This window comes from Callithrix jacchus, chromosome 7 (assembly GCF_049354715.1).
Source record: "Callithrix jacchus isolate 240 chromosome 7, calJac240_pri, whole genome shotgun sequence".
Classification (NCBI taxonomy): Eukaryota; Metazoa; Chordata; class Mammalia; order Primates; family Cebidae; genus Callithrix; species Callithrix jacchus.
This window is the reverse complement of record NC_133508.1, coordinates 120,465,964-120,491,819: the sequence shown is the minus strand read 5'-3', so window position 1 is coordinate 120,491,819 and position 25,856 is coordinate 120,465,964. Positions and strand designations below refer to the sequence as shown.

The 25,856-nt window shown below is 35.1% G+C and overlaps 1 protein-coding gene across 19 annotated transcripts in view; it reads left to right on the top strand.

Annotated features, from left to right (window-relative positions):
* The window catches only part of LOC118143009 (uncharacterized), a 286,473-nt gene that overhangs the window by 44,546 nt on the left and 216,071 nt on the right, over window positions 1-25,856 (top strand). Inside the window, exon 4 of one of the 19 annotated variants that reach the window (XM_078333044.1) lies at window positions 4,933-12,544. The exons of the other annotated variants lie outside the window; for them this stretch is intronic. The gene's annotated coding sequence lies outside the window, so the exon portion shown is untranslated. Of the gene's footprint in view, window positions 1-4,932; window positions 12,545-25,856 lie in introns of those variants that run through there. 19 annotated transcript variants of the gene reach the window in all.

Sequence of the window (25,856 nt, the reverse complement as noted above, 5' to 3'; positions counted from 1 at the left end):
TCCTTGAAGAGGTCCTTTACATTCTTTGTTAGTTGTATTCCTAGGTATTTTATTCTCTTTGTAGAAATTGTGAATGGCAGTTCATTCTTATTTGGCTCTCTTTAAGTCTGTTATTTAGTCTTGTGTTACAATTTTGGATGTGTGGGGCTTCAGGGGCAGGCCTCTGACCTTTTGCTCTCTTTTCACCTGCCCTCAGGCAGGACTCCAGTTTCCCTGCCTTTCTGAATTTGGCCTTAAGACTCTCCAGCGAGAGGGTCCCACCCTATACCTGGAGGAAGAAATGCTGACATCATTAAGCTTCCATAAAAACCCAAGAGGACAGGGTTTAGTGAACTTCAAAATAGCTGAACACGTGGAGGTTCCTGTTGGGTGGTGAGCTAAAGGAAGTCATGGAAACTATACCCTTTTCATAATACCTCACTTTGTACTTCTCTTCTTCTGTTTTCTTTGCAATATCCTTCATCATATGCTGATAAATATAAGTAGGTATTTCCCTCAGTTCTGTGAGCCACTCCAGCAAATTAATGGCACCCAAAGAGGGGGTCATGGGAACCCCATCCTGAAGCTGGTCTGTCAGAAGTTCCAGAGGCCCACGCTTTCGTGACTGGTGCCAGTGGGTTGGTGGGGAGGGGAGTCCTAGAGGAGTGAGACTTCAACTTGTGAACCCATCACATCTGACACTGTCTCTGGTTAGAGAGTATTGAGACTGAATTAGAGGGCATCCCGCTGGCGACCACGGCTTGGTATGTTGTTGGTAAAAAACCTTCACACATGTGGATGCAGAAGTCTTCTGTGTTGATAATTGTGCTGTGAAACTAGAGGGAAAACATGGTTAGGGATAGTTTTCTCTACACAATATCTAACATATTTTAGTTGATTTATGCTTAATAGTATGTTTTCTACATACTATTTTGTTGTTGGTCACGTGAGTTTTGTAAACTGTACTTTTATTTAGAATTATAAATTCTATTTCTCCCACTCAGCAGTTTTTGCCCTAAATTCTACTTTGACTGATATTGAATCTTCTGGTTCTGCCTTCCTTCATTTACAATTTCCTATTACATATCTGTTTCTTTATTTTAAAATTTTTGTTTCTTTTTTTTTCCAGCTCCACCTCTGTAAATATCATAGAGCTCACATATTCCATGTGGTCTTCATGACAATCTTTGTTTTTTAAATGAACAAATAAAACCCTTTTACATTTTCGTATAATTATTGATATTTGTGATCTTATTCCTGACATGTTATTTAGTTTCCCTTTAGCAATCTGTTTTATCTTCTTTCCTTTCTTTTTAAAATATTGATCAAGGTTTCTTCTATAAAAATCTACCATAACTTACAATATATAAATCTTATGTTACATGTTAAAATCAGCTTTCCCCCCAGTTCTAGATGTTTAATCTTTCCTTATCATTAATAGGAGCTTACGTATGCCTATTACTTCAATGATTGACTCCACATTAATGCCTGTCACTGATCCTGGCATCTATTCTCACTCCTGTTTCTAGTTATCAGTAACAAGTGTTACTCATGTAGTATATTCTTGATATATTAAAAACGAATAGCACCTTTTTTGGTACAAATGTCTTTTTTTCCCCATGAATGTTCTCTAGTAATAACTGTATCTTCTCCAGTAGTAAGTGATGACACATTATGACAGCCATTCAAGCTAAAAAAAAAAAAGTCATTTGTCTTCAGTTGTTATCCTACATAGCTCTTTATAATCATTCCCCAAACCCTTCTTTATATTTCACAAATCCACCTATATCTCTATTCTATCCCTTCTCACTTGGACAATCATCTTTAGACATTTCTCTTCAAATGTTGCAAATTATCTGTATATAACATATGTTTAATTATGTTGGTCTTCTACTTTTTAAAAAAATCTTTAGTAGTACAGTACAAAGAGCATGGACAGTGGATTCAGATATACCTTGGTTTTAACACCAGTTCAATAATTTGTAAGCAGGGTAACCTTGGACATTTTTTTTTTGTTTAACTCTTTAAGTGTCAATTCCCTCAACTGCAACTGGGAATAATAATGCCATCTGAAAAGGCTTGGCATGAAGAGTAAATGAGGTTCTTTATTCAAAGATAAGCGGTAGGAGTTTTCAAAAACTGTTATACCCATCCCTCCCTCCAACACACACACACACACACACACACACACACACACACACAAATCTTACACATGGGAACACATGCGCTCTACATGATATAAAGTACTCATCTACTTATGCTAGGATGTTAAGCTCCCATAATCTGGTTTTACTATGCCTACAAACTCATGTCATATTATTCATTTCACTCCCTTTTATTTGGCCAACCTTCTAGCCCATCCCGCTACAGATACCCCATCAGACATTTTGTCATGACTTTTCATGTGCTATTAGGTTTACTTAGCAATAGCTTCCTTATCCTTACTATCTGACAAATCACAAATCCTTTAAAATCGGACTCAGTCCTGAAGATGTCTTTCTTGCTAACAGAAGAATGGATCCTGTTTCCTTCTATTCTTCCAAATGTGGGACACTTCTGGAATGTACATTGTGATATAATCTAATTTGCTTTAAATGTAGAAATCATAAGCTAGACTGCAAGTTCCAGGAGAGTGGAGGCTAGGTTTTTCATGCCCCCACTCTCAAATCTTACTGTGACCTTGGCATATACTATGTGACCAACAAATGTTCTCTGAAAGCAGGAATAAATGGATGAAAAATACCACTGCTGAGGTATAGAAAAACTTAAGGGATTAACTATGATTTAAGTTCAGAGGACCCATTTTCAAGTCTGGAATTGCACCTATCTAGCTGGATAAGGCTTTTGCCATGTCACTTTATCTCTATGCTACAGTTTCGTCAACTCAAGAAAGAAAATAATACCTTATTGTCTAAGTCATTAGAATCAAGTAGATATATAGAAGTGGCTTGTAAACTTTAAAATACTGTAGATATTTATATTACTTTTCTTACTAAAAATTAGTAAAATAAAGTTTTTAAATCATAATTTTCCAAGGCTAGATTTGGAAGCTGCATATGTTACACTACCCAACATTCTGTTTGTCATGGTTCTTGGGGTATATCTTAAGTGTATAACATTTCACCCATGGACTCTGCTCTTGGGTGAATGGGTAAGTGGGTTAAGAGCAGCCTTGAAAGATGGATAGGAATTGATAACTTCTATGAAACATCTTTAACAAAGTGAATAAAGATTTGAGACAAATAAAGACAAAACAGAAAAACATCTGAAGATGAGGAAACTTTTGTTTTGCTTTCCTGGCAGAGAATTTAAGTGAGCACTTATTTAACAGTATATTTCCGTTTTAATGATATGCTGCACTCACATACACATGTACACAAACACACATACTTTCACTTATGTTGTTTTAATTCTTATGTAAAAAAACCTCTTGTTTTAGCTATTCTTAATTCCATTTACCTAAGTCCTTATGCCTTAGTTCTCTCATCTCTAAAATAGCAGCTATACCATCAATCTCATTTCACTTCTGTGTGTATTAAATGAAATACTGTCTAATAATTCCTAGCATATGATAAAATCTTCAGTAATTATCTTCTGTTTTATTTTTCAAAAAGATAAATATTTAAAAATATTCAATGTGCTCATGAGATAGGTATCTTTCTGCAATAATTAATGAAATGCAATCTCATGTTTTAGTCATCTTTGTTGTTCTCACTGGGAACAAGAAATAAAACTTATGGAAAAACAATTCCAAAGCCTCTCCCATATGTAAGAAAGCAAGACTTTCAAGTTACCTCATGGGACTGAAGAGATCTGAAATAAAAGTTGAAATGAACAAGGAAGCTAGAAATAGAGAGATACAGAAAGCTATTGAGAAATAACCATAATGATATGCAGTAGAAACTGGTGGGGGGCAGGGAAGAGACAGATTTTATGATGGAAACACTGAATATTTCTGGTTTTGTTTTTGTTGAGAGGCTACTGATCATGTGTCCTAAAGGAGTAATGCATGTTTCATTGTTCAAATAAGAATTTAGGTTATAGAAGAATGAATTATTAGTAGAAGCAGAAACTTCAAATCTTCCCAAGGGGGCTTTAGGTATGAAATGATTTAATTAAAAGTAATCTGATTACAGAAATGATTCAATCTGACTTTTTTTGCTTTAAAATTGACCTTTAAAAGAAGATGTTATTGGCTTTTTAAAAATTGCTTAAGTTTTTTTGTTTGTTGGCAGAAGCAATTAAAAATGACCAGAAACATGTAATAAAAGCTTTGCTCTACTGGCTGTCAAAGAAATCAAATTAAAATGATATGTAACTGCTTTTCTATATATCCCAGAATGACAAAGATTATAATCTTCATACTAACAAGTGGCAATACCTAGTGTTGATAAAGAAAAGGGAGATGAACACTTTTAAACACTATCATTGAGAATATTCATAAGGACCTGGGAAAGAGGTATCAAATTCTGAGACAGTGAGGTGGCATTTGGTAATATCCATCTAGATATATGTTATTATTCTTTGAGAACTTTATTTTAAGGAAATAAAGCATAACCACACAATTAAACAATAAGAATACATGAGCATAATGTTGTACACAAATATTAATGAATGAGGACATGTTTATAATATAATTTCTTGTTAAAGAATTTTTGTATGTGATATCATTTATGCATATACATTACATGTCAATATCACTGTAGATATAAATAGAAGTAGACCAAATGATAGGGGGCTATTTTTAAATGGCGGGAATTACCCATGATATTTAATTTTTTTATTTTGCTTACTTTCCTCCACTGCCAAAGCTCCCTACTATAAAAATGAGAAACTTCTGTAATCATAAAATGCAGTATTTTTCATAAGGAGATTACCTATATTCATGCTTTAAACCTAATTTTTATATCCTACATAAATCAACTCCTTTTAATTTTAATATGTTTCATTTAGTTTATTTTTGCAGATTTGGAATTCCCGCTTTACATCTGGATTCAGAGAGCTGCTGCTGATTTGAATAGGCTGAAAGCACCCCAAGTAAATTTTTCCATGCACTAAGGTCCAAAGGCTAATTTTTTTTAAGTCGTTCAAATAAGGAAGTGATTGTTCACAGGAAAAAAAGTGCTGTCAATTTTTGCAGGAGTTTTTGGGTCTTGGAGCCTGTAATGGGGACTGTGGAAAGAAGCACAAAAAAGTAGAACAAGAGCCTGCAGTATGTCAGTGAAATGCCAAGGGATGCAAAGTGACAACATAATGCAATGTGACATGTCTCTGCAATGACATGTCAAGCCTGTACAATTCAAAGGCTGGGGTTTGCCTAAAACCTTGGCTAAAGCATGGTTCCAGTTAGTTACATGTAAGGAACCTCAACATAAAAAAAGTTTATTAAAATGCTTTTACTATGGGAAAATCTTCCTGTGACAAATATTTCCAGGGGAAAAGGATGGTTTGAATTGCCCTTCTCTAAATAAAGCAGATCCCACCACCCCAAAGGACTGCATTCCAGTCAGGAAGCTTCAAAGCAGAAGAAGACACCATTATTTCTGTCTTCTCAGTGCCTTCAGTTATTCCTGGTATTCATTCAAGTATACCTCCAGATTTATAACCATATCTGTGTACTCTCCTCTCCATATTACTTTGAGGGCAAGAAATCCTGGAAGCTTGCTCTTCTGGTTATTTACCTTACATCACATTATTTTCTAATTAAACACTATTATGCCAATTTTAGCATCAGCTCTTCAAGTTTTGTTATTTTGGTTTTGCTTTAGAATTTGCAGAACTATATGAGAGACTGATGTCATGCTTTCCTTTTCTCTTTCAGATTTATATTAGGTCATTTTTTATAGTTACTTTATAAGAAAATATCAGGATTCCATCAAATGATGAATAGATATACATTTTCTCCATTCTTTCTACTATCTGTATTGATAGCAGTTTCATTTCGTTGTTTCCCAAAATATAGCACTTTGTTGAAACCATTAAAGTTAGTGACTTTTTCATTCACTCTGTTTCTACAGGCATTTCATAATGTGGTCTCTGGTTAGTAAAGCAAATACTGCACATCTTCAAAACTCTGCGTGAGAAAGGTCCATGTTTAAGTTTTTGAAAACATCTCTACCACTTCTGATTCTTTTAATGTGGTCTTAAAAATATATGTAACAGACCACAAGGAACATGTTTCTTAAGAGTATGTACATTAAATACTCAGAAGTGAGTAGGTAATGCTATGCAGATGTTGTCATGGTAAATACTCATGATAACATACATGAAAATGGCCAGAACTCAAGTTTAGATCTAGCCCAGCCAGACATAAATTACTGGCTGTTATTTTTCAAAATGTTTTTCTTTATTTTAGTCTTAATGAATAAATGTTTCAGATCCGATACAATAATGTTTGAATTCTGTTGAAACCACAATTTTCTTCTACTCTGTATCCACCATGAGCTGTATAAAGACTGAACTAAGAGGTTATGCTTCCCTGGAGATCCCCCTTTAGTACATTTACATAGTTTGGGTTATTTTTCTAGAAGTTGCATGTTGGTCTGTTAGAGAATCTCATAAAAATGGTCTGAAGCTGTTTCCTTAAAGAGAAGGGCTTTTCTTTAAGTGATTTTCATCCAGTTATTTATTGGAAAAATAGAATGGAATACTAACTAAATGCAGTCGCATTTAATTCATGACAGCCCTCTTGTTCAGCAAAACATATTTTAAAAATAACTATACAAGAAAGTCACTGAGGTTCTAATCTTCCTGAATCTTTTATAGCTGAAATGGAATCATTGAACTTCCATTTGGGCTTTACTTATGCCATCGTGTGAGAAGCAGTAAAATATCTCATGATGTCTATTGCTTAAAAATCGATACTTTGTGCTAGCTTAAAACTCATAATTGGAGTTATCAGTCAAAGGTTTCTTGAAGCTCTTAAATGCAAATATACTAGTCCCAGAGGAATAAAACTGGAAGGCTAGTTTGTGTACAAGCTGCAAATTATCTGTTGGATTAAAAATCTCAAAGCTCCTGGATTATTTTCCTAGTTTCTCACTACATAGAAGATAGAATAATAGACTTATTCAGAACTTACAGACTATGTATCCTTGATCAAATCTCATAAATGCCAAGGGTTTTAGTTGGGTTAACTCTTAAATGAGACTTCTGTCTTAATATATTTCTAAAATATATGATAGATTATTGATTTACTGCTTTAAATTGCTTGCTATTTTATATCCCTTATGAATTATAACATAATTCTTCTCAGCATCTGATATATTGCCCAGCACATAGTAGGCACTCAGCATATGTTTGCTATTATTGACGGCATTCTGTAGTATGCCTTAATATCAGAGAGCAGCATTATAGTTGACAGGCATTAGCCTGCCTTATCTAAAATGAATGCTTTTTATTGCCTTTAGTGATAACATGCTGTTAACAGCATGCTCTGTTACCTAATATAATATGTGAAGTTTAATCACCAAAAGTAGCTACTTCAGAATATACCTAAAGGAATGACCTGATTAATGGGGCTTATTCCCAAAGCAGAAGCTATGGCTTCAACAAATTCTAAAATGCAAAACATGAGTTTACATGAGCAACAAGCATTAGAATAAAAGTCTCCATTCTGTTATTCATTTTGTTCAGTCACCTGTGAAGAGGGCCTTAATCTGTGATTGTTTATGACAAAACATATTATAGTATGTTTATGTCCTTCAGCTTCAATGCTGTAGCAGTCAGTTACTTTGTCCTGGGCAATCAGTGCTTGTAAAATGCAGCTGAAATGTTTCCCTTCACATAAATGCAAAAGTCCTTCCAAATAATGCCCCCTGGGAATGTGCACCATAATATCAGAACATGGGTTAGCTTAAGGTCACAAATGCTGATAGTTCCTGCCACTGGGGAGAAAAGAGACAGTGGAGACTTACTTCTCCTTTATCTGTTCACAGAACAAGTGTCACACAAGGGATTACAAAGTCAATGGCGATTTCCCTATTTAAATACTGTATGTATTAGGCTGAGATCCAAGATGGGAAGAACCAATCATCTACTAATGCTTCATGACTTGTCAGGCCCTGAGCAGCTCAGCCTTGTAGTTAAAAGTAGTACTTATCATGAGGGCTTTGGTTTTCAACACAAAATGAAACTGATGTATTTAGAAAACAACGAGCAGGACAAAATTGCTGAACTGACTCAAGAAGAGGAAATTGCTACAGAGATCAGTTTATTAGTGATAATACTAAAATGCATTACTGAGAGCTGCTTTGCTTGCTTTGATTTTCTATAGAAAAACATAACAAAACCAGACAAATGTGACAGGGTGGAATGTATGACTCAATAGTCTCCTTTAATTGACCAACCTGGTGGACCAGACATCCAGTTTACCCAATTGCTTTCTCATGGACCATTGCCACTAAAAATGTGCACTTGACTTCAGGATGTAAATAGGATGGAAAAGTTTCTTGTTGACAGAGAGCCAGCCAATAATAACATGGTTTCTCTTTTACAACCTGCAGTTTCACAGGTTTTTTAGGTATTGCAAGGACAAAGACTCTTTCTTTTAATAAAACTCATCCATTCTGTAAAACTTATGTTGTACAAATTTCTCTGAGAAGAATTAGATGGCAGTATAGTAACTTACACTTCTTCCCCAAGTGTATTTGGAAATGCATCAGATTTAGAAACAAGGAAATACTTACCATATGTTGGGGAGGGGAGGACAAAATGAAACTGGATGTTTTTCATATGTGAATATAACTTTGCTTTAGTTCATGTAAAAAAAATCATTAAGGAGACAGTACATTTGTATATTTCATTTAAAATATCTTTGTGTTTTATAGAAATCTGCCCTTAAACTTGTACTGAGCAGTTGTATAAATTTTCATATTTTATGTTATAAAACCAACATGTATTAAAACTTCTCTGTGAGAATGAACACCTGAAAAGGTGTGCAGATAGGCTTGGCTTTCCAATACATGTTACTCATTAGAATCAAACAAATGGTGGTTTAAGAAATATTTTTTGAAAAATCAGGTGTAAAGCAAAACCAAAAGCATTCTAGGCAGAGGATTACTATAGTCAGAAGATTACTACATTTCTTTGATTTTTGCCCATGTGGAGCCTCCTGCAGAGGAGAAGGTGTTGATAATATGAATACCCACATAGTTAATTTCAGAACCTTGGTGTGGAACTCCCTATTTCAAGAACCCCAAGGAAATGCTGGCCTCCCTGGTGAAAAAGCCATAAAATGACTGTTTATTTAAATGAGTTAATCTCCAGCTCTTTAAAAGTATCTATGGGATTCTCATTGTGAAGCTTATCCCTTCTTCAAGGTATTGGCTCTTTCACAAAACAAAAATCCGCTCATTTTTGAGTAGGTGCGAAATAGTTCCACGGCATTACACTTTTAATTACCTTTACTTAAATAACAAGCAATTTTATTAAATAGTTAAAGCCATGGTTTCTCAAATGCTTTCCCATTTTGAAAGGTTTACTTATTTCAATGAATTGGCTTTATAAAAAAAACTTAGATGAAAGTATTCCAGTCTGCAAATTCCTTACTAATAGTTAAATACACTGCCCATTTGATGCCTACCCTGACACTAAGATAAGACATTATCTGACTTCATTACCACAAAGCTCACCTATTTTATCAGATAAGTTGAGCTTCAGTAATTCAGACAATGATTAGATGAAGAGCAAAATAGCCCCCAGCAATTAAGAAGCATATTTAAAAGCACTTTAGACCAAATGCACCTCTTGTGGGATTTTTTCCTTCATTCTCTTTAGGGCATTTTCCAGATTCAGTCTTATAATTGAAAGAAAATTTAATCCTGCATTAACCATATAATCATTTTGCAAACTAGGTTTTGAGACTACTCTTTGTTGAAGTGGGTTAGTCCAGAATTTGTGGATTAAAGCTGTGAGATCCTATTTAAAATCTTGTAGATTTAGCATACCTCACAAACTCTACTTTCATTCTTATTAAAGTCACTTGAATACTAATTCTTAGCACTTAGCACCTTTATTCTAAAAGTGCAAAGTGATATAAGAATGCTAGAAAAGACAGTGAAAACTATATTATGAGGTAAGGAAAATGTATTCCTACTTCCTACTTAACAATTGGATAATATAGAAACAAATCCATAGCTATTACCTCTAGGCTTTTTTTTTTTTGAGACTAAGTTTCACTCTGTTGCCCAAGTTGTAGTGCAATGGCACAGTCTCGGCTCACTGCAACCTCTGCCTCCTGGGTTCAAGCAGTTCTCCTGCCTCAGCCTCCCAAGTAGCTGGAACTGCAGGTGTGTGCCACCATGACTGGCTAATTTTTTAGTAGAGATGGAGTTTCACCATATTAGCCAGGATGGTCTTGAATACCTGACCTTGATCCACCTGCCTTGGCCTCCAAAGTGCTGGGATTATATACGTGAGCCACCATGCCTGTCCTAACTAGGCTTCTTGACAATGAAATAAATGAAACAAATTTCCCTAAAGCCTTGAGAATAATGGTGTACAGAATTAGGTGTTTTGTAACTGCTTTTGATTAAGATGGCATTTTATTCTATATAAAAGTATTTTTCTAAATTCTATAGTAGAACAATGAATAAAAAATAATAGTAACTGTCATATATTTGCATAGTTACTTGCATTTTAACAACCCTTTTGCATACTTTATCTCATTAAAGGTTTTCATAAATTTCTAAGGTAATATGAATATGTCTGTCAATATTTTCAGTGTTTAGTGACAGAAATCCAAGGAAAATTACTACCTTAAAGAAAAAGAAAATAATTTGTTGGCTTATGAAACAAACAAACAAAAAATAGGCTCTAGAATTTGAATTCTGCAATTAAAATGAAATGTTTGTTTTCTCTCAACTTCAACCTTACCTTCATTCTCACTACAAGTAGTGACAACATGGCCATTGGCAAACTGAAGTCAAGTTTCTCTCATTGCTCACATCTCAGAAAAAGGGAGTTTTCTTTCTGGGTAGGTCCAGCAAAGGTCTTAAGAGAATACTAAGTGGTATAGTCTGAGTCAAATGTCTACTTCTGTAACAATGGCCATGGCTAATCACTGATTGGCCAGGAGAGGTCATGTGTCTCCCTTGACAGAACCTGATCAACTTCTCTCAAACCACCTGAACTAATAATGACTTTATGATGGAACTGAGATGCCAGGGGTGGGTCAGGAGTTGGGGAGAAGGTAAGCATTGTTCTCCAAAAAGGCTCCAGCTATTATATGCATACACTCACACTGGTATCTTACATTTCTCTTTTACAGTTGCAAAACCTGAGAGCAAAAGAAATTAGGTGTCTTGATTTGTATTTTCAAGCTCATTAAAATCAGATCTAATAATTTAAAACTGTGACATACAGACCAATGGAACAGAACAGAGGCCTCGGAGGCAACACCACACATCTATAACTGTCTGATCTTCGACACACCTGACAAAAACAAGCAATGGGGAAAGGATTCCCGGTTTAATAAATGGTGTTGGGAAAACTGGCTAACCATGCGCAGAAAACAGAAACTGGACCCCTTCCTGACATCTTACTAAAATTAACTCCAGATGGATTAAAGACTTAAACATAAGTCCTAACAGTATGAAAACCCTGGAAGAAAACTTAGGCAAAACCATTCAGGACATAGGCATAGGCAAGGACTTCATGACTAAAACACCAAAAGCATTGGCAACAAAAGCCAAAATAGACAAAAGGGACCTAATTAATCTCCAGAGTTTCTGCACTGCAGAAGAAACAATCATTAGAGTGAACCGGCAACCAACAGAATGGGAAAAAATTTCTGAAATCTACCCATCTGACAAAGGGCTAATATCCAGAATCTACAAAGAACTAAAACAGATTTACAAGAAAAAGCAAACAAGCCCATTCAAGAGTGGGCAAAGAATATGAACAGAAACTTTACAAAAGAAGACATATATGAGGCTAACAAACATATGAAAAAATGCTCATCATCACTGGTCATTAGAGAAATGCAAATCAAAACCACATTGAGATACCATCTCACGCCAGTTAGAATGGCGATCATTAAAAAATCTGGAGACAACAGATGCTGGAGAGGATGTGGAGAAATAGGAACACTTTTACAGTGTTGGTGGGAGTGTAAATTAGTTCAACCATTGTGGAAGACAGTGTGGCGATTCCTAAAGGATCTAGAAATAGAAGTTCCATTTGACCCAGCAATCCCATTACTGGGTGTATATTCAAAGGATTATAAATTGTTCTCTTATAAAGACACATGCACACATATGTTCATTGTGGCACTATTTACAATAGCAAAGACCTGGAACCAACCCAAATGCCCACTGATCATAGACTGGACAAGGAAAATGTGGCATATATACACCACTGAATACTATGCAGCCATAAAAACAATGAGTTTGCATCCTTTGTAGGGACCTGGATGAATCTGGAAACGATCATTCTCAGTAAACTTGACCAAAGAACAGAAAATCAGTCACTGCACGTTCTCACTCATAAGTGGGTGTTGAACAGTGAGAACACCTGGACACAGGGAGGGAGGCATCACACACTGGGGTCTTTTGGGGGGGGGCTAGGGGAGGGACAGCAGGAGGTAGGAGGTTGGGGAGGTATAACATGGGGAGAGATGCCGTATATAGGTGATAGGGGTATGGAGGGCAGCAAACCACATTGTATATATGTATATATATCTGAAAGAAAATAGAAGCAGTCAGAAAAAAAAAAAAAAAACCCTGCGAGTTACATAACAGAGCACCCAGTTACCTCATATATTAATGAGAAAACTAAGGTATCCTAGGAAAGGTATAGTTTGAAATTTATAGAATCAAAACAAGATCATAGGTGTTTTGTTTGTTTGGTCATGTTTGTTGTTTTGTTTTGAGACACAGTCTCCCTTTATCTCCCAGGCTAGAGTGCAGTGGCTCACTGCAACCTCTGCTTCCCAGGTTCAAGCCTTTATTATGCTCAGCCTCATGTATCTGGGATCACATGTGTGTGCCACCACACCTGACTAATTGTTATAGTTTTATTAGAGATGGGTTTTGCCACCTTGGCCAAGCTGAAGTCCATAGCTTTCTTAGCACTACTGTACTGTCATTCCAAGGTATATATTTTTTTTGAAATTCATAATACACAGATGTGTATTGCTGCCTCTGTATCTGCCAAAATATATGATTTTATAGAAACACTCTATACTATTGCAATAAGCAAATAGTTTGTGCTTTATAGAGGAAAACAAAACTGGTCTAAAAGTGTCAGTTTTTGTTTCCGGAGTGGATATTTTGAGTGCTGATAACTTTTGTAACTATTAATTAAAAGGTAAGATCTTTTTGCTGACTTACACATGATAGTCTTAACTGCTTTCTTGAGATCTATGATATCTAGAACTAAGGTTAATTATATTGGAAGGGAAATTTGAAGCATTTTTTGCAGCATAAATTATTAAGTATTTATTAATATTGTGAGGTTTTGCCATAGGTCTTTTTTCTTTGGGCCAAGCAGCCACTCTGAAATTCTGCCACCTAGCAGGATTCCATGTATTCAAAGAGGGTGCTTACTGTCAGGACTGAGTGGTCTACATCCTCTCCTGGGATTCAGAGCGTTACAGTTCTTGTATGAATCTTTTTTTCTATTTCTTATCTAAAGATGTATTTACTCCTAAAACCATTCATTTGTACCTCTCTTCAATGCCCAAACTGACCTTATTTGTGGGAAAAGGCCCTGCTGCCTGAGAAATACTTTCTACTTGGGAAGAGGCCAGGCAAAACCTAAACTTCGTTTGGAGATAAGAGTCATAGTGATTCAGAAGGATGCTCTTAGTTATATCTGGACATTTTATTTTGTAGGTGCAGTTTTCTAAGAACATCTTCTTCCTAATTAAGCCAATTTTCAGACATATTTGAAAAAGAAGTGCACTTTTTTTTTTGAGACGGAGTCTTGCTCTGTAGCCGAGGCTGGAGTGCAGTGGTGTGATCTCCACTCACTGCAACCTCCACCTCCCAAGTTCAAGTGATCCTCCTGCCTCAGTCTCCCGAGTAGCTGAGATTACAGGTGCCTGTCACCACACACAGCTAATTTTTGTATTTTTAGTAGAGGTGGGGTTTCACCAAGGAAGTGCAATTTTCAACGGGAAACATCATATATATATATATATATATATATATATATATATATATGTTTGTTTTGTTTTTTGCTGCTGTAAAAGGAGCATTGTAGAAAAAGATCAACCTTTGTTGGGAAAATTCTTTGGTGTATTGCTTGGAGCAGAAACAAATAACGTTATGTCCTGGGAGTAGATAAAACTCTTGTGCATAAAACATAAAAAGAATTTTGTAGGTGGCTCTGAATAGGTAACAGGAGACAAGAGAGAAAGCAAAGAGTATGTGTGCAGCTATATATAATAGGGAGGACTCATGTTCCCTTTCTGTGATTTCCCAAATCATCTTGATAATCACCAACACAGAATACTCTGATGTAGGGTATGTGTGTGTTGTGTGTGTGTGTGTGTGTACCCACAACTAGTGAGGTGGATGGCCTGTGATTGAAAATAGCAGGTGCGGAATCAAGAAGGAGGATATAGAGAAAAAATACTAAGAAATTAAACTCCTAGAGAGTTGCAGAAAAATTTGGTGAGGGCCTAGGCTTGGGTGGTAGAGTTGGGTTATCAGGTGTAGCCACTTCTCTGAGAGAAAGAGTCTGCCATTCGTATGTCATTCTTCAGGTGTAGCCACTTCTCTGAGAGAAAGAGTCTGCCATTCGTATGTCATTCTTTCATTATTTAATGGGCCTGCTTCTTTTTGGCATATGTCATTTTGGTCCAAACACTTAACAACTGAGCATCTGCAAGCCTCCGCTCCGTAAGTCACTGGGTAATAAGAAAGGACATTTTGTAAAGCTCTTAAGTCTATTGAACTGCTTCTTTAAGTGACAACCTGAAACAATGACTTTAAAGAACAGGTAATTTACTAACTAATACAAGGGGAAATCAGAAGTAGGTGGGGTTTAGCGTTGGCTAATCCACCACTGATATAGTTAGGCTTTGTGTCCCCACCCAAATCTTAGATTGAAATGTAATCCCCATAATCCCTAGTTTCTAGGGAGAGGCCTGGTAATTGGATGGGGGGGGGGGTGATTCTCCCATGCTGTTCTCATGATAGTGAGTGAGTTCTCATGGGATCTGATGGTCTTGTAAGGAGCTCTTCACCCTTTGCTCTTCACTAGTCTCCTTCCTGCAGCCTTGTGAAGAAGCTGCCTGTATCCACTTCACTTTCTGCCATGATTGTAAGTTTCCTGAGGCCTCCCCAGCCATGCTGAACTGTGAGTCAGTTAAACCTCTTTCCATTATCAATTACCCAGTCTCAGGCAGTTCTTTGTAGCAGTGTGATAAAGAGCTAATACAGGCACCTCAAAAATCTTTCCACTGATTGTTTCTCAATTGGCTTTATCTAATTTCTTCATAGATTTGAGACAGATGCTGAAAGTAATAGTGGCTACATGTTTTCTCGTTCACAACCATTTGGGAGAAATATAAAGCTTTCCTAGTATCTCTTAAAAGCAAGGAGGAACTTTCCCAAGGGCCTTTCATAAACCTCAAGGCATGGCTTGTTGTTCAGAATTGGTCACATGACCATGACTAAAGCAATCTCTGGCAGGTTGGTTGGGATTATCCTAAAACCAATTAAACCTACCTCCGGATCTGGGGAAAATTTCCCTAACTGCTATCTTGCTATTCAAGGGGGTATTAATGCACCACACTGTATCAACTGCAAAATATTATGTTAGATGACAGATCAAACTGGAACCCATTACTTACCACCTGAGAACTTTCCAAATAACTGTAGAATAAGATTACAATTGCTAAGACAAATATGAAAACTTGACCATAAAACTGATTTTTTTTTCAATTCTGAAAACTATAAAGAGTTCTCATAGTGAATAGGGCTGAGAAAATGATTCTGAAGTATTGCTAGAAATGCTGTATGAACTAATGATTTTTAGGTATTTCTGGTTATTTTCTTTCCTTAAAACTTGACAAGAGCATTTCTGAATTGTTCGTTCACCCATGAAAATGACGGAGCTCAAACTTGAAACTTTATTGTAAAGAAAGAAATCATGAATGTTTATGCTTCTATCACATATTTTGCAGAAAAATCCTTAATGTAAAGGGAAATAAAAATGAACATATTTCTTCTCATCCATTCAGATTGACACTGCTTTTGTAAGAGAACACATCAGGGAGGATTATGTAAAATACCCTGAATATTTTCACAGACCAAAGAAGGAATCTACTCAAGGAAGGTGCTAGTTAATGGTTTGATCTCCAACAGAGACCACTTTCTCTGATGACTGTTGGCTGCACCCACATGTGATGGGTTTGTTTATTTTTAATTGCTCCACAGTTGTCCCAGAGTGTGAGAAGTCGAGTTCCATTGAGCTGGCACTTCTAGTTTTAATTTATGCACGAGTATGTACATTGTTTTTCTCCTGCAGTTCTCAAAGAATTTTATGAGCCATTACTGAGTTACTAAAATGGGTGCAGATTTTGCAAGCCTCTGCCAGAAGATGTTTATTACTGTCATCATTCTTAGGAAAATCATGTTCCAGCAGGTTCAGGCAGTGTGCAAAACGTAGCACATGTGTGAATTGGCCATTTCACACTGCTCTTACAATATTGTCAGTAATAATAAAACCAAGGGAAAGACCTTGGGGAGGGGAATAAGCTACGCATTAATTTGGTCATGAAACTTTGATATGTGATCTTTGTTAGACCCAGAGATGCAAAGTGCAGCTGGTTTTGTAAACTTCCCACCAAGGGCTGCGTCAGTAGCTTTATTTTAAAAGTTCTCACTTTTGAGGGTGATTCCTATCTCATGAATTCATGTCCAGAATGTAATATCCTCAAAAGCTTCTGGATGATTCTGTCTCTGTACTTGTTTAGTTAATTTTGAAAAACCACTCCACATGTCATCTAAACTTCAGTGATAAAAGCAAAACCCATTCAAGGTGGCAATTCAAATTATAGCACATCACTAGCCTGCCTCAAACACTTCTGTATTTATCTTTCCACTTGGCAACCCTACATTTCTAGAACAATATTTTGCCTTCCTTTGGTATGGCTGTTTTTTTTGTGGTTGTGGACAGAGTCCAGACATGTGAATTTGTACACATATTCAGCTAAATATCTCAGGTCCACATCTTTTGACTATTACATTTTACTGTCCCCACTTCCTCTTTCATCTAATGTTTCAGTGCCACTTCTCTCTTGATTCCTGAGAGTAATTCTCATAATACAGCCATTTTTATATATCCTCAAAAAACACGATATTTATATCCACTAATTGTATATCATTTATTCATTATAATAAATTAAAAATGGGGAACTTTTGTTTAATATTCTCCCATAAAGGTTAAACTTTATTTCAAAAAGTAAGTCGAACACTCCAAAATTTATGACATTTATATAAATAGGTAGCATATATTGGGAATCTCTTAGTTCCAGTACATATAAATTAACAAGAATAATTTGGGTTGAATTTTCTGAGGAGGGCATATCAACTGCTCTGTCAAATTCTACAATCAAGTGTGAAAACATAAACAGCACAAAGGAGTGAAAGATGGGGCCTGGAATATTGCCCTTATTATTAATTAAGTTTAAGGCAGATTTTTTAGAGTTAGAGTGAAATGGGCTTCCTAAGCCTGAAACTCACAGAGATTGTATCCATCCCGACAAATAGCCTGTATCAAGATACCTCTTCCCTGCAACAGCAGAGACTGCCCTTTGATCTATGAGAGGCAACTTCTTCCCAGAGCTGAGTGAACTGTTCCCTATTTTAGTAATCAGTAAGAAGGCAGAGAGAGCTCTGTAGTATTGAGAGATGAATCCTCCTCATTAAGATCAGGAGTGTTGAACTGACTTTCCTACCTAACACTTTCACATAATTACTGGATGTATGTGTGGTCACTGACCGAAATAATCAAATGAAAACTACAGCCAGTCTTTGTCATATCTTTGTTTTCAATAAAAAATTGTCTTCCTTTTTTCTGTATTTTTACATAAAAAAGTATATTTTAAATCACTCAGGTTTTGCAGTTTAAATGAGATTTCAAGTACAATTTCATGGGACATATACTGAAATTTAATTATTGTTTATCTGAAAATAAAATTTAAATGGGTGCCAAGTATTTTTATTCAATAAGTTTGTCAACCCTAATTTTAAGGGATTTTATTTTTGTTTAAAAATGTTTGAATTCATCGTTTCCAGCTCTGGTTCTAAATTTTCACATTTTATCCCCAAGACTCACTTTTCTTCCCAGATATTTAAAAACAGCCTGGTTTTGGGTTAGGGATAATTGCCTCACTCCATGATCCAGAGATGATTTTTGATAGGTCTAACCCTGTTGAGGTAGCCCTGTGCTACTTATGGTAGTAATTGATTCAGGGACCTAAAATTAGTGTATGATATTTCTTTGTTAACAGAGAATTTTTTCTGGGATGGGCATATGATCAAATAAAGGGACCAAGTTATGTGAAGTTTCAAAAATAATTATGCTTCTAGGAAAGATGATTTTCAGATTTCTTAAGGAGCTACTTGTAGCCAACTTTTGTTTTATTCTGAAAGATGTGGTATAAATAGAAGAGGTCTAGAACTCTTAAGTCATTTTGATACCATGAAGGAAGTCAGTGCTGGGATTATGCTAGTACTATGGAATACAGGGAAATAAAATTAAACTGGATCTTTGGTGGTAATGCTGAGCTGCTAAATTGAGCCAAATACATTTCATTCATCTTCTGGAACTTCTGGTTATATTAGCCAGCCAATCACTCATATCATTAAATATTCATTGTTAGGTGACATTGAGTTTTCTAACTATTATTACTGTTATTATTATTTGAACTATGAAGAGTCCTAATTTATATCAAACTTATTTTTATCCAATACAAATTATTTTTGTTAAGGGATACTAATGTTCTGGAGTTTTAAGGTGAAAAGAATCACAAGAGTTCCTCTATTATCAATACAAAATATCTTTGGACTCAGGCCACAGCATAGGCTGAAATGACTGAGTGAATCATAGTTAAAGTTGAGTTTTATGTCCAAATGCTATGTTGTGCTCTCTGATCAATTGCTAAATTGAGAATGCAGAGGCAGTTAGATGATCACTGAGATAATTAAGACTTAATTCTCCAAAAGGGTAAAGACTAAATTGAATACCTGGAACTGAATTCAAAAAGAAGAACAGCCCTAATTTGGAAGTGCCAAAAGAAAAAAGAGCTTTTATGAGATGTCTGAAATATGTCTATAGACATCAATTTCCTAGTATTTATTATTGGATATACACTTTTATATTTCAGTTTTGGATAAAAGTATTTTAATAGATGTCACACTTTATAGTATGAAAAGCAGAAAAAAGTTACAATTTTTTAATGTTCCTTTTAACTAGAAACACATAATATTATTGGAGGATATGTCTTACCATTGATATTGTCTTGTAGATACAGATAAAGAACATAGAGGTCTAACATAAAGTGCCAATGAAATCAATACTGCCCATTTGATTATCACATGAGTAATGGTTTTAATTATTTCATTCAACAAATACATATAGAGTAGTTAATATGTGCCAGATGGTCTACTACACCCTAGTGATTAAAAAATGGAAGACATAATATCTTCTCTCACCTAACTCACAATCTAGTGAGAGAGACAAAGAAGTAAAGAAAATATTAGAGCATAGCACAATATTTTATCATAGAACCACAAGTGTACTGGCTACTGTGGTACCAAAAAAACAAAAACAAAAATTACAGCTAACCCAGCCTAAAGCAAAAAGATGACTGAACTTCATCTTAACCCATTTATAGCTGAGGTTACAATTTTTGAATATTTGCAGTCATACCCTGGGGATGACCTTGAGCAATAGGATATAAATAACTCCCACATACTTAGCATTCCAGTAATGGAACACTAGGCATAATGGTGATGCAGGAAGGACAAACAGTAAGGCAAGTAAGTGTGTGAGAAAGAGAGTTGGTGGTGGGGTTTGACAGAGGGTATTCAGAGAACAAATAGCAGATGTGGGCTGCATTTACCACATATGTCTGCTGAAAGTGGCTAGTGTTTACAATGCTTTTTAATAAATATGAGATGAAATTAGAATAAAAAAGTGTTGTGTGTTATATGGAGAAGTTGAGAATTTATTTAATCTTGGTGAACATTCATGGAGGAAATTTAAGTGAAGGAGTGATAAAGTATGATCAAGGGCCTTCTGATCAAAATGAGAATAAGTAGAAAAGAAACAAAAACAATGACAAAAACTGGGTAGGAGGCTAAGGATATCTATAATTTAGGTAAAGGTAATAATCATCAAAATTAAAGAATCAGAGGTGGAGGTGGGAATATGAGAAGATGTTTTTAGTTTTTGGTTTTTATTTGTTCATAGTCTGTGCCTGTCACTCCAAAATTTCTAATGTGAATTTCTTAGAATATACAAACTATACATATTCAAATTCTACAGAAAAATATTAATCTGCATGTCTAGGTATAATGATATAAGAGGAAAGTTTCATTTTTTCCTTCATCTATATAGTCGAGTTTTTCCACTGTGATCATGTGTTTATGCTTTTGATCATGGAAAGCTAACTGACAGGACTGACTTGTACTCCCACTTCAAATAAATTAGACACATGAAAAGCATTATATTAAAAAAAAAAGCCTCTTCAGACATTGGAAAGCAAGCCTAATAGAACTGGAAGTTTTAATATTAATACAAGGCAAAAGAATCATAGAGTGAACTGTATGATTACCATACCTTTCTAACTGGAGGCACTAGACCATTGTGATAACAATAGCACAAGGAGGAGTAGGGAAAAATAAGTAAACTAGTTTAAATTTGATTTATGTGAAGTGATATAACAGTGCTTGGAGGTAGAATTGATAAATTAAAGATGAGTACTTTAAATCTTAGAGCGAATACACACATGTACACACAAATCTAGCTTATAAATCACCAAGGAAGACAAAATAAAATTATAGAAAATACTGAATTAAAAGAAGGAGAAAAACAAGAAAAAGACATAGAAAACTTATTTATCTAACTAATTATTATTCATTACATTAAGTATAAATGTTTCAAATACTCCAAATAAAAGGCAGAGATTTTTCAGACTGGATTAAAAAAAGCAAGACCCAACTGTATGCTCATACAAGAAATTTACTTTAGATAAATAGGAACAGATAATTTACAATAACAGATGGAAAAATATATATATCATGCAGACACTAAGCAAAAAACTTTTGGAATGAGTGTATTAACATCAAAGTAGACTACTTTCCAGGGAAAGTTGCCAGGTATAAAGAGGTAAATTTCATAACACCAAAGGTTTAAATAATCAAGGAGGAGTGAAAATCTTTGCTAACTTACCTAAATGTATATGCATCTAATAACAGAACCTCAAAGTACATGAAACAGATATTTATAGACTTGAATATGGGAATAGACATATCCACGTTAATAGTTGCAGATTTCAACATCTTTATCTCAAGAATTGATAGCATAAGTAGATTAAAAAAATCAGTAAAGATACAGATGACTTCCTTCTACGATTGAGAACAAGTCAAGATAGCTGTTTACTCTATTCAGTGTTATAGTGGAGGGTCTAGCCTGTGTAAGAAGAAAAGAAAAATGGAATAACAGATATATATTAGAAGGAATTAATAAAACTGTCCTTGTGAACAGATGACATGATTCTGTATATAGGACATTCTAAAGAATCATCAACAACAATAACAAAAGCTTTAAAAATAAATGAGTTTAAAGAGATCTTCAGATACAAGAACAATGTATAAAAATCAAGTGTATTTCTATACTAGCAAGAAATAATTAGAAAATAAAATTTCAAGTAAAATACACCATTTATAATGGCATGCAAAAACATGGAATATTTAGGAATACATTTAACAGAATATATTCAAGATGTACACAGTGAATAACCGAAAATGCTGTTGCAACAATTAAAAGATATTTTAAATATAAATGAAAAGTAAATTAGTATACAGATTCTATACAATGCCAGTAAAAATTCAATCATGTTTTTTTAAAACAATTGTTAAGCTGTTGAGTGCAGTGGCTCACTCATGCCTGCAATCCCAACATTTTGGGAAGCAGAGGCAGGTGACTTGCTTGACCCAGGAATTTGACCAGGCTGGGTCAACAGTGGGAGATCCCTTCTCTATGAAAAAAATAAATGAAATTAGTTGGGAGTGGTGTCATGGGCCTATGATCCCAGCTACTCAGGAGGCTGGGGTCAAAGGATTGCTTGAGCCTGGGAGGTTGAGACTGATGTGGGCTGTAATCACATCACAGCACCCCAGTCTTGGCGACAGAGCAAGACCGTGTCTCAAAAAAAAAAAAGAAAGAAAGAAAAAGAAAAGCACTGATATAAACTGTTTCTAAAATGTTTATGAAAATGCAAAGCACCTAAAGTAGCCAAAGCCATTTTCAGAAAAGTGAAGTTGTATTGCCTTATTTTAATATTTACTTAAAAAGCTACAGTAATCAAGACAGTATAACACTGCTGTACGGAGTCAGGTAGATCAATGGAACACAATAAAGAGTTTAAAAATAGACAAACACTTGCATAATCAATAGTTTAAAAAAAGATTGCATTTATTCAATAGGAAAAATAATCTTTTTAATAAATTCATATCACTGTGGAAAAAATGAACCATGACCCATACCTCGTGCCATACACAGAAGTAAACATTTTAAAAAGCTTAAAATTTCCAGAAAAAAACATAGGACAAAATTGTTGTAATCTTGTATTAGGTAAATGTTACTTAGATGAGATGCAAAAAATAACTGGTAAGCTTGATTTCATCAAAATCAACACACACTTCTATTGTTTGAAGACTATTATCAAGAAGATAGAAAGGCAACCTAGAGATCAGGTGGACATATTTTCATTGCATATATCTGACAAAGGACTTATATTCAAAATATAAAAATCATTCTTAAAATTCAATAAGAAAACTAACAACCAGATTTTTTTTTAATGGACGAAAGAGTTGATTAATTATTTTACCAAAAAAGATAAATGCATGGCTAACAAACATAAAACAAGAGGTTCAATCTTTCTAGGCCTTACAGAAATAAAAGTAAAACCCAAATGAAATATTGCTCTACACGTCCTAGAATGGCTAAATTTGAAACTATTGAAAATAGTAAGGTTTTTCAAGGTTGTGGAGCAACTGTAAGTCTTATATGTTGTTGGTAGGAATATAAAATTGAATAACCACCTTGGAAATCAGTTTGTCCATTTTTTAACATACAACCAAGCAACTCTACTACTAATTATTTACTTAAGAGACATGAAAGTCCTTGCACTGAAATGTTTATAGAAGCTTTATTTTCAATAGGCAAAAAAAATCTGTAAACCACACAAATACCATCAACAAGTGAACAAGTGAACAAGTGAGAGGAGAAACAAGATGTAGTATACGCCTGTGATGAAATATACTAACAGTTAAAAAAAAAGACCACTAAGGTATCCCAACCACATGAACAAATATAATAAGCCTTATGGCAAGCTAAGGAAGCTGTGTACTACATGATTTTATTTACATGAAATTCTAGATCAAGAAAAATTAATCTGTAGTGACATAAAGCTTATCTCTGATGTCTAAAGTAAAAAGTTGGGGAATGACATCAAATAAGTACAAGGGAAGTTTCCAGGTGATGGAAATATTCTATGTATCTTGATTGTGATGCTGATTATACTAGTGTTGTCAAAGCTCATCTGACTGTTATTCTAAGTAAATTTTATAAAAATTATACAAAAAACTTGATTAAAGAAGATTATATTATTTAAACTCATAAAAGAGACAAAAAGAACTGTGTGATTTGGGGCTAGTCCTTTTTTCACTATAGGTCCTCATTTCCTTCTCTGTTACATGAAGAAAAGTTAAACTAGAAAATATTCAAGACTCATCCTATGACATATTGCTAAAAAGATTATTACATTTTTCCTATTTTTCTTTCCAAAGAGGAAAGCTTGATATAGAAGAAAGAGATGGTCTTGGATCAGAATAAACATTTGGGTTCTCACACATTAGTCTGGTGAGAGAAAATTTAATCTTTAATGGTTGAAATTTCCTTATCTACAAAATTAGGTGCAAAAGAAAACCTATATTTTATATATTTGTTGTGAAAAACCAAGTGATCCAAAAAATTAATATAAGTCTTTGGCCCTCAGTGGCTGCTGAATACATAAAAGTTCCCCTCCTCTTTCACTGGAGAAAATGTCAAGATTCAAAACTAAAAGTGAAGTTAAATAGAGTACCAACTATTTACCCTTATCAGCTGAATCCTCCAGAGGCGACATTTGAGTTTCTATAAAAGATCTCGTCTTCTACTAACTGCCTTTGCAGATGCTCTGAGTGTAGCACCTGTCATGCTGCCAAGGGTGAGAAGACAAGCATTATGGAATGACAGAGCAGTGGGAATAAGAGAGGCCATCTTAGGGGAGCCTTCACTTTGCGCTGGTTTCTCATGCTGAGTACCCTTGGACAGCTGAACTACATGAATCTTTTCTTACTCTCTGACTCAACAGAAGGACTCCCAAGTGAGCTATAAAAGTTATTTAGTGCACTTTCTTGGGTATCTCATATGTATAGTTGAATATAGGGCAGTGCAGAAAATGTCACATAGAAAAAACCCTACTTTGATTTTGCTTTGGTTACTTTTCTTGTAAATTAAAAAATAAAATCCCTAGCTACTTGTGTCTGTTGAAGCCCTGACGTCACACATAGAATGATTTCTTATAAGACCCTTGTGGGAAACAAAATGTGACATTTTCTTAGACACAGAACAAATATCTTCTTTATGGGCAAAGACTTAAGGCTTTTACCATATCACAAGGGGACAAAAGAGTTTAAATGAAACTTCAATGATAAGCCAAACTAGGTCAGAAAAAGGTAGATATTTCTAAACTCAACTACCACCTATGGTCAGAGAACATTTCACAACCAATGTATCAGCCAACCGCTGCCAATGGGGTAGTTTAAACAACTCCTCTAGGGCCAATTTAAAAGGGTAAACATGAGAGAAGCTTTTATTAATGCTTCCCTTCAACACAAAAGCAATTTTCCACTGTCGTCTGAGCTTTTTATTATGGCCCACTACCAGCACAAACCATTTTAGTTTACCTCTGACTGTGCACCCGGCAGAAAAGAAAACAAATCAAATAATTAAAATGGTCAAAAATATACCATTTCAAAATGGCTCAATTTTTTAAAAAATTTATAAGGGCCTGCTTTTCTGAAGAGGAAAATGTGCAAAGGAGGATCAGAGCAGTGGCTTTCTCTTCTCCTCAGAATAAGCCAAAGATATTTCAAGGTCTTCCAGTGTGAGTACTAAACCAGTTGTTCATATCTTCATCTTTCCACCTCTAAGTAATATCCTTAGTGATAATCCTGTGTCCCAGTGCTTTTAGGACTAGAAAGTTTTCTGACTGATTAAAAATTTTATACTGGTTGATCATGGTGAGTAATGAAGATTTTCCTTATTCAGACCTACAAATAATGAATCAGCCTCTTGTTTGTCTGTTCAGGGCTGGCATTGGTAGAAAATTGATTATAAAAGAAACTATGTATTACTACTGCAGGGTGGGTTTTGGCAGAAATAGGGTTAATTTTCTTTCCCCTGAGCCAGTAGCTCCCACACCTGTCAACCATCAAGGCTGGGCTTGCCAGGAACCTAGAAGTGAATGGGCATGGGCGCAGCTGTAGCAAATTAGAGTATCCTGAGGAGGTCCCGCATAGAAGATGTGAACTCTTCCATATGTCTCTGTGGGGTTTTGACTGATCCAACAACTATGTTGCTATGGGAAT